Consider the following 12,768-nt stretch of genomic DNA (forward strand, 5'->3'; position numbering starts at 1 on the left):
AAAAATAACTTAATGTGTGCAATTTTTTCTATTTGTAGTTTATAAAAATGGCATACACTCTGAAGTTTTTTTTGAAGATTTTGTATATGTTTATGATACATATAAGATATTTAAAAATATTATACTGGTGATTTTGCTGTTCTGAGCTTTATAAAACTGGTACTCTACTCTATCTAGTCCACAGATCATTACTTTTCCTTTACTTCTACCCATCCATTTTGTAGCTAACATTTATCGACTTTTACTACAATAATACTCTGTAGAATAGAAAGCCTGCAATTTAAAAAGGAATATTCTACTCCAATGAGCATTTGAGGTTTTCTTTTTCTTTTTTCTTAATTATTGGGAACATTGCTGGTCAGCTGTACAATATGATTTCAATGTTTCTATTGTGATGTACTGTGATTAACCAATCTCATTCTCACCAGTAATATTAGTTGTTTTAATATATAAAAAAATTCAAAGTTTGATGATGCCAGACTTAATTCCTCTAGTCAAGTGGGAGGAAATCTGTAACTTCTGCTGGTCTCAATTTATATTTCTTTAGTTGCTGATGAATTTATATATCTCTTTATGTTCTGTTCACCATTATGGTTTGTGTGTGTGTGTGTGTGTGTGTGTGTGTGTGTGTGTGTGTGCTTGTGAACATCAAGTCCTTTGTCAATATTTACATTAGATTGTTATCCTCTTTCTTATTGTATTGTAGCAATTTTTAAGTATATATTCAGGATTCTACTTCTAATATTTTTCAATTATTACGATTTAAGTATGTTCTGATATTTTGTGGCTTTTTATTTGTCAAAGCCCTCCATCTAACAACCATGAAGAACCCAACAGTAGTTGAATAAGTTTGCTTATCCATTGCTCACTGCAGTGGATAACCCACATCAATGGAACTACAAAATATCAGAAAAAGAGTGATAGATAAGTTTTATCATAGGGTGCAGACTTTTTTTAGATGTTTTTGGGGAGAGGCTCAGGAAATGAGCTATATCCTGGACTGGATTCTGTCCAGAAGTAGGGGTAATTCTATGAGTAACTTGATCAATCTTATCTAGAAGGAGGGAACATAACTGTGAGGCTAAAGCAATAATTGGAAATCTTTGGTCATTTCTATGATTTGGAAATATTTGTATTTTGATGGTGTTCTGATATGATTATGGAGTTAGGTAGGCTGACTAAGGGTTCTCAGATATACATATCCACATTCTAATCCCAAGATCCTGTACTGATATGAAAAGGAACTTTTCAAATGTGATTGAGTTAAAGATCTTGAGATGAGGAAATTATGCTGGTTACCTGCTGGGTCCTAAATGAAATCATGTGTCCTTGTAGCAGAGAGGCAGAGTAAGATTTGACTACAGAAGAGGAGGCAATGTGACTGCTGTACTAGAGATTGGAGTAAATATACACAAGCCAAAGAATGTCAGCAGCCACTAGGAGATGGGAGAAGAATTTGATTTATCCATAGAGCCTCCAGAATGCACCAACCCTACCAACACCTTGATTTTAGCCTGACACATTGTGGACCATTATACATAGATAATCACTAATTTCAGTTTAAAAACAGAGCAGATTTTTTTAACAAACACAGTCAATAGGTTCATTCTCATGATTCCAAATGTAGCTAGCTGAACAAATGAAAAAAAATTACATGGCTATTTTTATTTCTTTTGCCACTATCAATTCTTCCTATGGATATCTTTGCAAACACTATAAAGGTATTTGGGTTATTTTTTAATCACATTGCCTTTGAAATTTGTTAATTATTCACTTTTAAATCTAAGAACTTGAAATTATTTTGATATATAATAATATCTTTGACCTAGTATTTGCTATTAGAATAATTTGAACCATGGATCAAAAAACTGTGATACATTTATGTAATGGAATACTACACAGCAGAAAGAAAGGAGCTCCGACACTTCACAACAGTTTGGATAGAAATGGAGAGCATAATGCTAAGTGAAATAAGCCAGGCAGTGAAAGACAATTACAATATGATCTCACCTATAAGTGGAACCTAATCAACAAAACAAGTAAGCAAGCAAAATATAACCAGAGACATTGAAATAAAGAACAAAATGACAGTAACCAGAGAGGAGAAGGAAAGGGGATAATAGGGGAAAAAAGGAAAGGTCATCAAGGAACATGTATAAAGGATCCATGGACAAAGCTTTGGGGGGTAAGGATTGAGGGTGGAAGGTGACGGTAGGTGGGGCAGGGGAAGATAGTGGCAGGAAAATGGGGACAATTGCACTTGAACAACAATAAAAAATAAAGGAGTAAAATAACTATCTATTGAGCTCTTCAAATGATTAACTACCTACTTGGCATAAAACAGTTGAGAAAAGTTCCAGCCTTTCCTATAATCTTAGACAACAGAATTTACCTCAAATAAGGCAAAGGATAAATTTAAACTATATTTGTGAAATGGAAGACTATTTATGCAATAAATCAATAATATTTACTAATAACTAGTGATAAAATTAGTTTCAAATATGGGAGAGTCACTAAGAAAAATAGCTACATGTTTTTTAATTCCTTAGAACTCATTGCTGTCCTAGAATGAACTATGAACAACACAATGATAGATGGTCACATTGCAAGCCCTATATGGCTGGTGTCTGGGCTCTTATGTAGATTTCACTCATATGACTCTGGCCTTTGCTGTATAATATTGCTTTTATTAATGGTGCATCAGAAAAAACATGATACAAACAGAAACTTAATAAGTTTCTGAGAATGGGGATTTGATCACTTGAAACATTCCTGTAACCATGTAAGGAACCTGTGGCTCTACTACAACATGAAGAGACTATGTGGAGAGGACAGTAACAGCCTTCATCCAGATCCGGACATATGAGTGAGGCCATCTTCATCCCTCTATCTACAGGATGTCTCAGTATCCTTGAAGAGCCACTAATAATTTTGTCATCAAGAATAGATTTCACTAGAGTTTGGAGGAAGATGGCAGAGTAGTGAATGGAAGTCACACTAACCTTCTCCTTGTACTAATCTGGAATTACAAATAAATTGTGGAGAAATCACACAGAACAAACAAATAAGCAGTAGCAAGAGATAAGCCTTATAACCTCAGGCAGACAGAAGAATCAACTTCAGCACAACCTGTCTAGTAAGGAGCACAGTAGAGACTTAAGGGGATGACTGGGTGCCCACAGGCAGCAGCACCAGAGGACAATTAAGTGGCTGGGCTGGTTGGATCTCCCTGAGAAGAATGAGATCTTGACCCTAAACTAAGATTTCCAGCCTAGAGTGCCAGAGCCCCCCAAATTACACGGACAACAGGTATTAGCAAAAAGTGGGAGGGTTGATCATTGCCAGAGATGGATGGCTAGAGGTGCAAAGAGTTGTTTAAAAGGCCAACACAAAAATTTTCATTAGCAGCTACTCACCCTGGGCTCCTGCAAAGGCTGGGGCAGAGTGGGCTGGAGACACCTGAGTAGAAACTGAGGATGAAATATTTATTTATTTATTTATTTATTTATTTATTTATTTATTTATTTATATAGATTTTATTTATTTATTTATTTAGAGAGAAGAAAGGGAAGAGGAAAGAGAGGGGGAGAAACATCAATGTGTGGTTGCCCCTCATATACCCTCAACTGGGGACCTGGCCCACAACCCAGGCATGTGCCCTGACTGGGAACCAAACTGGTGACCCTTTGGTTTGCAGACCTGCACTCAATCTACTGAGCTACACCAGTCAGGGCTAGGAACTGAAGCTTTGGAGTGACAACTGAGAGAGTAGATGCAAGTATTCTGGTGCTGAATCATCTCCCATAGGGCAGCAGCCATTGTGGTCAGGCAGACCACTCCCCTGAGCCACAGCAGCTTGAGGGTAAATAATAGCCCTGACCCCAGGAGGGATTCTGCCCTGCCCTACAGTGCTTAAACCTGACTGCTGTGTGCAGAATGACTAGATTAACAATGGAAGGAGACAGCCTCAGACAGTAGATACCTAGAAGTCTCTAACTGGCTGCCGAAGGCCAGATGGGGTCAACATCTGAATTCACCAGAGGGGGATCCAGAAAGAAAAAAAAATAGTACTAAATACTAGAGGCTACCCAGATGAAATCCACTGTGGGCTTCTCCATTATTTGTGATATTTTCTTTCCTGAATATCTTTTTAACATTTATTTCTTGTCTAGGAGGTTTGTGCATATTAGGTCACTAGATTTTATACTATAGTTTATTTCAATTCACATATTTTACCCCTCCCTTCTTTTACCCCATTTTACCGTCTTCTTTCTTCTCATTATTTTCATTGAAATTTTGTTTTCTCTTTTACTATAATGTGTTGCTATTCTATACTCTTACTATTTCTTTCCCAGTCCAGACACACCAAACCAATTTTCTCATCAATAGTCATCTCACATCTTTTCCCCACTCTTAAAATACCCACATTCTGTCTCCACCTCTAGCAGCCATTTCTCATTGGTTGTGGGTAGAGAAGTTGTTGTATTTTTTTTTCAATTTTATCACTGGATCTTCACTAATTTTGTATTTCAAATTTTAAATTTTGCCAGTCTTTTCTCCTACTCTTTTTTTTGTCTCAGATTTTTAATTCTGCCCTGTCTCAGCCTATTTCTTTTTTATCTCTTCTATTTCTTTTTCATTTTGCTCTTTTATTTGACTTTATTCTCCTTTTTTTTTCCTTTCATCTCAAATTTTAATTTTTCCCTGTCTTAGCCTGGTATTTGTTCCTCGCTCAGTATTCCCTCTACCTCTATCATTTCAAAATCATTTCCCATTCCTCTAGACATCTCTTAAGCTTTATTTCTTTCTTTTTCCCTCTTATTCCCATACAAACTATACTACATTTAGCTCATTTATTGTTGATAGTGCTGTAGTGGATCTTTCCCTCCAATTTTGCTCCTATATTTTTATTATTTATTTACTTTTTTCTTCCTTTTTCTTTCTTTCTCTCTTTTATTTTATTTCATTTTTATTTCTGTTTAAACATACTGCTATATGCTTCCCTTCTCATACTCCATTCCATATTCTCCATCTCCTTTTTTATTCATAATGTAAATTTTACTTTCTCTCTTTGCATTGCTCTGACTCCCAACTCTTAATAGCGCTTTCCCCTCTACCCTCTCAAAATCTTTTTTCTTTCAGTAGGTCATCTCATATTTACTCTCATTTCTTGTAATAGTCTTAACCTCTTGTATTCATATTAACACTGTTTCATTTACTTTTGATGGTGGGATTATGGGGTGGAGTTATTTTTATGGGTGTGGCTTCATTTCCTGGGCTTTGAGGTTTTCTTCTGGCAGTACATGAACAACAGCATAAAAGAAATGGTGGGCATAATGACCCTCAGTCAACCACCTGGAGGGAAGGACCCATCAAATAATGACCCAACAACAACCAAAAACCAATCACATCCATAGAGTCAACATTAACAGCATAAAGGGTATTCCAAGAGCATCAAGTTCAGAATAAGGAGACTGCACACTGAATCTCACAGTTCTCCTATCATAGAAGTTCACAATACAGAATCAGGGAATCAAAACAGATCAATTTAAGAAGCAGAAGCAAACAAGAAGAATCTCACAAAAATAGGAGGACAAGGAAACAACCCCCAATCAAAAGGAAAGGAAGAATCCTCAGAAAGAGTGATAAATGAAATAGAGGCAAGTCAACTATCAGATGTTGAGCTCAAAACAATGGTTATAAGGAAGCTCACTGAGCTCAGTGTAAATTACCAAAACTACAGGGAAACTATGAGGAGCTTATTACATAATATAACAGCATGAAAAAAGGACATATAAATAATCAACAATGTGAAGATGAAAGGAAGAATACAATTTCTGAACTGAAGAACACAGTAGAAGGTGTCAAAAGCAGACTAGAGGAAGCAGAGGATTGAATCAGTGAGCCGGATGACAAGGTATGAAAAAATTCCCAGGAAGAGCAAGAAAAGGAAAAAAAGACTCAAAAAGAATTAAGAGGGGTTACAGGAATGGCAGGGCAACATGAAATATAAAAATATCATATATTGGGGTACTAGAAGAAAAAGAAGAAGAGCAATGAAGAGAAAACCTGTTTGAAAAAGTAATGATAGAAAACTTCTCTAATTTGATGAGAGAAAAAGTCTAACAAGTTCAGGAAGCACAGAGGGCCCCATACAAGAGGAACCCAAAAAAGCCCACTCCAAGACATATCATAAATAAAATGGCAAAATTCAAAGACAAAGAGAGAATCTTAAAGGCAATGAAGGAGAAACAGAAGTAACAAACAAGGAGCCCTAATAAGGATAGCAGCTGACTTCTCAATGGAAATATTATTAAGTCAGAAGGGAATGGCAAGAAATATTCCAAGTAATGAAAAACAAAGGCCTGCAACCAAGACTGCTCAGCTCAGCAAGGTTCTCAACTAACGTGGAAGGTGAAACAGGGAGCTTTTTGGATAAAGGAATACACCTTCACCAAACCAGCATTGCAAGAGATGATAAAGGGACTGTTTCAGAAAGATGAAGAAAAAGAGTGAGAGAGAGAAGAACGCTAGTACAAAGGGAGTAAAATGGCAATGAATATGTACCTATCAATAATAACCTTAAGTGTAAATGGATTAAATGCTCCAATCAAAAGACACAGGGTAGCTGAGTGGATAAGAAAACATGACACACACATATGCTGTACACAAGAGGCCTTCCTCAGAACTAACGACTACACAAACTGAAAGTGAAGGGTTGGAAAAAAAATATTCCAAGAAAAGAGACAGGAAAAAAAAGCCAGGGTAGGAATAATTATATCAGACAAGGTAGATTTCAAAACAGAGGCCATAAAAAGAGACAAAGAAAGGCACTTTATACCACTCAAGAGAAGAATCAATTGAAAAGACATAAATATTATAAACATATATACACCCAACATAGGAGTACTCAAATATGAAAGGAAAATCTTGGAGGACTTCAAGAAGGATATAAACAGCAAAACAGTTTTAGTAAGGGATTTTAACACCCCACTATAAACAATTGACAGATCTTCCAAAAAAATATCAACAAGAATATTTTGGAACTTAACAATGCCTTAGATCAAATGGAATTAACTAATGTATATAGAACTTTTCATCCCAAAGAAGCAAAATACACATTCTTTTCAAATGCACATGGGACAGTTTCAAAGACAGACCACATGACAGGCTTTAAAACAAGCCTCAACAAATTCAAAAAAATTGAAATCATATCAAGCATTTTCTAAGACCACAAGGGCTTGGAACTAAAAACTAACCTCGAGGAAAAAATTCAAAAATATTCAAACTCAAGGATACTAAACAGTATGCTGTTAAACAACAAATGAGTTAATAATGAGATCAAGGAATAAATTAAAAAGTTTCTGAGACAAATGAAAATGAACACACAATAGTCTAAAAACTATGGGACACAAGAAAGTCAGTCTGGAGAGGGAAGTTCATACCATAGAGGCCTGCCTAAAAAAGATAGAAACATTTCAAATAAACAACTCAATTATACATCTACAAGAACTGGGGGAAAAAACAAACACATCCCAGAGAGAGTAGGAGGAAGGGAATAATCAAGATCAGAGCAGAATTAAATGACATAGAGACTAAATGAACAATTCAAAGGATCGATAAATCCAGGAGATGGTTCTTTGAAAGGAAACAAAATCAACAAGCCTGTAAGCATACTCATCAAGAAAAAAAGAGAGAGGACTTGAATAAATAAAATCAGAAATGAAAGAAGAGAGATTACAACTGATACCACAAAAATACAAAGGACTGTAAGAAATTACTACAAAGAAGTATATGACAAGAAATTTGAAAACCTGGGTGAAGTGGACAGATTTCTAGAAACATATAATCTTCCAAAACTGAATCAATATCTGCCAGAAGCAGATAGCCTGAGCAGACTGATAACATGTGGTGAAATTGAAGCAGTAATCAAAAAACTCCTGCAACGCAAAAGCCCTGGATTGGATGGCCTCATAGGCAAATAGTACAAAATAATTAAGGAAAAGCTAATCCCTATCCTTCAAAGAATTTTCCAAAAAATCCAAGAATAAGGGAGACTCCCAAACTCTTTTCATGAGGCTAGCATCATCCTATTTGCAAAACCAGGCAAAGACACAACAAAGAAAGAAAGCTGCAGGCCAATATCGATGATAAACTTAGATGCTGAAATACTCAACAAAATATTGGCAAACTGCATTCAGCAATACATTAAAATGATCATACACCATGATCAAGTGGGATTCATCCCAGGGATGCAAGGATGGTACAACATTTGCAAATCAATAAACAAAATATATCACATAAACAACAGGAATAACAAAAATCACATGATCATATCAAGAGATGTGGAAAAAGCATTTGATTAGGTACAGCACCCATCTATGATAAAAACGCTCATCAAAGTGGGAGTAAAGGAAGCCTACCTCACATTAATACAGGCCATATATGAAAACCCAACAGCCAACATCACATGCAACAGGCAAAATTTAAAATCTTTCTCACTGAGATCACGAACAAGACAAGGATCTCCACTTTCACCACTTCTAATAAACATAGTATTGGAAGTCCTAGCCACAGCAATCAGATAAGAAAAATAAATAAAAAGCATCCAAACTGGAAAGGAGGAAGTACAACATCATTGTTTCCAGATGACATGATAGTATATATGGGAAACCCTACAAAATCCACTCAAAACCTACTTGACTTAATAAGTGAATTTGACAAAGCAGCAGGATACAAAGTCAATATTTAGAAATTGAAGACAGTTTTGTAAACCAACAGTGAAATATCAGTAACAGATATCAGGGGAAAAACTTGTTTGCTAAAGTAACAAGAAAAATAAAATACCTAGGAACAAACCTAACAAAGGAGGTGAAAAATCTGTACTGAGAAAACTATACAACTCTGAAGAAAGAAATTAAGGAAGACACGAATAAATGGAGCATATACCATATTCATTGATTGAAATAATTAACATCATCAAAATGTCTATACTACTCAGAACCATTTATAGGTTTAATTCAATCTCTACTAAAATACCAATGACATATTTCACAGATATAGAATGAATATTTCAAAAAATTATATGGAACCATAAACAACCCCAAATAGTTTCAAAAATTTTGAAAAAGAAAAAACAAATTAGGAGGCATCACCATACCTGGCAACAAACTATATTACAAAGTCACAGTAATCAAAACAGCCCATTACTGGTAAAAGGGCAGACACATAGATCAATGCAACAGAATAGAGAGCCCAGATATAAACCCAAGTCTCTATGGTCAATTAATATTCAACAAAGGGGGTAGAATCATAAAATGGAGTAAAAATAGCCTCTTCAACAAATCATGTCAGGAGATATGGGCAATGACATGCAAAAAAAATGAACCTTGACCACCAACTTACACCATACACAAAAATAAACTTAAGGATGAAAGACTTAAATATATGTCACAATGACATAAAAGTTCTAGAGAGGAATATAGGCAGGAAATTCTCAGATGTTCCATGCAGCAATATTTCATGGATAAGTCTCCTAGAGCAAGGGACATAAAGGAAACAAGAAACAAATGGGACTTCATCAAAATAAAAAAGCTTCTGGACAGCTAAAGAAAACATTAGCAAAATGGAAAGAGAACCAACTGTATGGGAAAATATGTTTGCCAATTATACATTGGACGGGGGTTTGATCTCCAAAATATAAAGAAGTAATAGAACTCAACTCCAGGAAGACAAACAGTCCAATTAAAAATTGGGCAAAGGACCTGAACAGACACTTTTCCAAGGAAGACATACAGAAGGCCCAGAGACATATGAAAGGATCCTCAACATCACTGACCATCAGAGAGATGAAAATGAAAAACACAATGACATATCACTTTACGCCAGTCAGAATGGCCATCATAAACAAATCAGCAAACAACAAGTGTTGGAGAGGTAGTGGAGATAAAGAAACCCTAGTACATTTTTTTTTGTGGGAATGCAGACTGGCATAGCCACTATGGAAAACAGTATGGAATTTCCTCAAAAATCTAAAAGTGGAACTGCCTTTTGACCCACCAATTCCACTGCTGGGGTTATTCCCCAAGAATCCTGTAACAGTAATGAAAAGGAACCTATGTATCCCAATGTTCATAACAGAAAAAATTATGATAGCCAAGTGCTGAAGGCAATCTAAGTGCCCATCAGTAAGTGAGTGAATGAAAAAGCTTTGTTACATTTACACAGTGAAATACTATGCAGCAGATAGAAAGACGGAGCTTCTACCCTTTGGACAGCATGGATGAATCTGGAGAACTTTATGCTAAGTGAAATAAACCAGGCAGTGAAAGATAAATACCATATGATCTCACCTATAAGTGAAATCCAATCAACAACAACAACAAAAAAAAACAAAACAAGCAAGCAAAATACAACCCATGACATTTTGATAAAGAACAATTGATAGTAACCAGAGGGGAAGGTGTAGGGGAATAATGGGGGAAAGAAGAAAAAGGATCATTAAGGAATATGTACAAAGGACCTATGGACAAAGTCAAAAGGGGAAAGGAATGAGAGTGGGAGGTGGGGGTGGGTAGGACAGGAGAAAGTGGAGATGGGAAAATGGCGACAACTGTACTTGAACAACAATAAAAAACAATAATAGATTTAATTGGTATATATGACTTATACAATAAATATTTAAGGTTAAAGTAACTTTTATATTATCAATTTAATTGAGTAAAATGCCCCTCAATCACACTCTTAAATTATCTGTATTTGTGTTTATCCGCTCACCTATATATGTGGTGTTTCCCTTAATTAACCCAAGGAAATTCATAAATATCAGTAGATAATTATGGTAGTTTATTGTCCTTGATGTGATTACATCTTAGAAAGAATTTATTCACCAACAATTTCAACACCCTCAGAAAGAAAGCAGTGCAAATATTTCTTTTTTTTTTGCCCTTTGCAGAGTAAATTACCAATAGAATGAACACAATGTATTTTATAATTCAGTGTTATTCACTGTATGACACAAATACCTTTAACTATGGTTAAAATTATTCTGGAATATACTCACTTTCTAATCAGAAAGTCACATCTGGGCATAGCCTAAATCTAGAAAATAAGAAAAGACATACTAAAATTATTATGTTAGAATAATATAAAGTTAGATCCATTTTATAATATACTCATAAACATCCACATAGTAGGTTATTATATATAAGTTAATATGACATTATATAGTAGAGAATGGTTATAGAATCTAGTGGATTGGTGAGATTGTCCTCTATACCTAGCATAGAACCTGGAAACCTTAAGGTAAGTGTTGGCAGACTTTATTTTATTACCAAAAATATTCACCAAAAATTAACTTAAAAGATAAAACATATTTATTGCTTTATGTAAAAATAAAGCAATCCTTAAGAAAAAATTTAAAAGATTCTAACCTAACATATTACAAAGTAGACATAAATTATCAATAAAATTTCATAAACCCTATGAATTAATAAAGCATAGGAAGTTATAACAATGAAATATCATTATAAAAGTGGAAAATTTAAACACTACATTGTTTACAGAGGACACTGATAACCAGATTCTAATGATGGAAATTTTAACTGAATAAACATTTTTAGACAAAATGTCAACATTTTACAGAATTGGAAATGATCTTATATTATAAAAGGCTTATTATCTTACTCCAAGTATTAAAGATACAACCAATAACCAAGTGGTATGCTGGAGTCAAGTCATATCAGCTCACATGAACCGACTGTTAAATTTGTAGGAATTTTGTGATCTGGTTTATAAACACAGTCATTTTAAAAAATTAAATTACTTAAATTTAGAACTAAACCGTATTAAAAACAAAATTAAACCTGTACCTCATGAATGAATGGTCTCCAAGTTATTGACATTCATTCTTCTGTTTTTGTGTAGTGAAAATATTCCATGTTGTAGTATATTAGGGCTTGATTTTACTTATGATGTCGTGCTGGTAGCTTGACATAAGCCACAGTGGAAGTATTTTTACCATGGATGCTATGTTTATTTTGTATACATAAATTATGAAATATTTTAAAAAGTAATAAAAGTTACCAATGGACATGGGATAATAATAGGTTAGATGGAGACTAGAAGTGGAAGTAAACATTTCACTTTAATCTTTTGTTCTTGTTTTTTAACAAGTAAATAAAAATAAACTCATTAAGTTCAAAATTGCTAGAAACTAAAACTTTTAAAACAAAAAATTCCCATGAGAACTATAAGTATGTAGTTAAAATAAACAAGACTTCAACATTCTAAATATTTTGTCTAAGCAGAATATTATTTTAGGTATAGGAAAAAAACATTTTTCACACATTCTTCTAGTTACAGGTATAGAAATGGTGGTATTAAATTGTATTAAATTTAGATGTGGTGATAGAGTTTAAGGTAATTACCTCATTACTGAAAACATTGCCTACCATAGTGGTTCCTTTGAAATATTTTCAGCTGAAAAAGTACTGAACTTATCTGTGAAATATCTGCCAAATTTGATCTGAAGTAGAACAATGTAGCATTCCTTTCATGTTTTAATCATCACATGTTCTTGGACTTTACATTATTTCAGGGGCTTTTTTTTCATTAAATAGGTTTGTAAACCACCATACATTCTAGCTGCACATTGAGATTCATCACATAAATCAACTTCCAGTGATATTTCTTTGAATAAAGTCAAACATTTAATAGAACATTCAGATGTAAAATATGAATATTCTCAAATGAAATAAAACGACTCTG

This window comes from Phyllostomus hastatus, unplaced genomic scaffold, assembly GCF_019186645.2.
Source record: "Phyllostomus hastatus isolate PE091 unplaced genomic scaffold, TTU_PhHast_1.1 phas_contig_34, whole genome shotgun sequence".
Classification (NCBI taxonomy): Eukaryota; Metazoa; Chordata; class Mammalia; order Chiroptera; family Phyllostomidae; genus Phyllostomus; species Phyllostomus hastatus.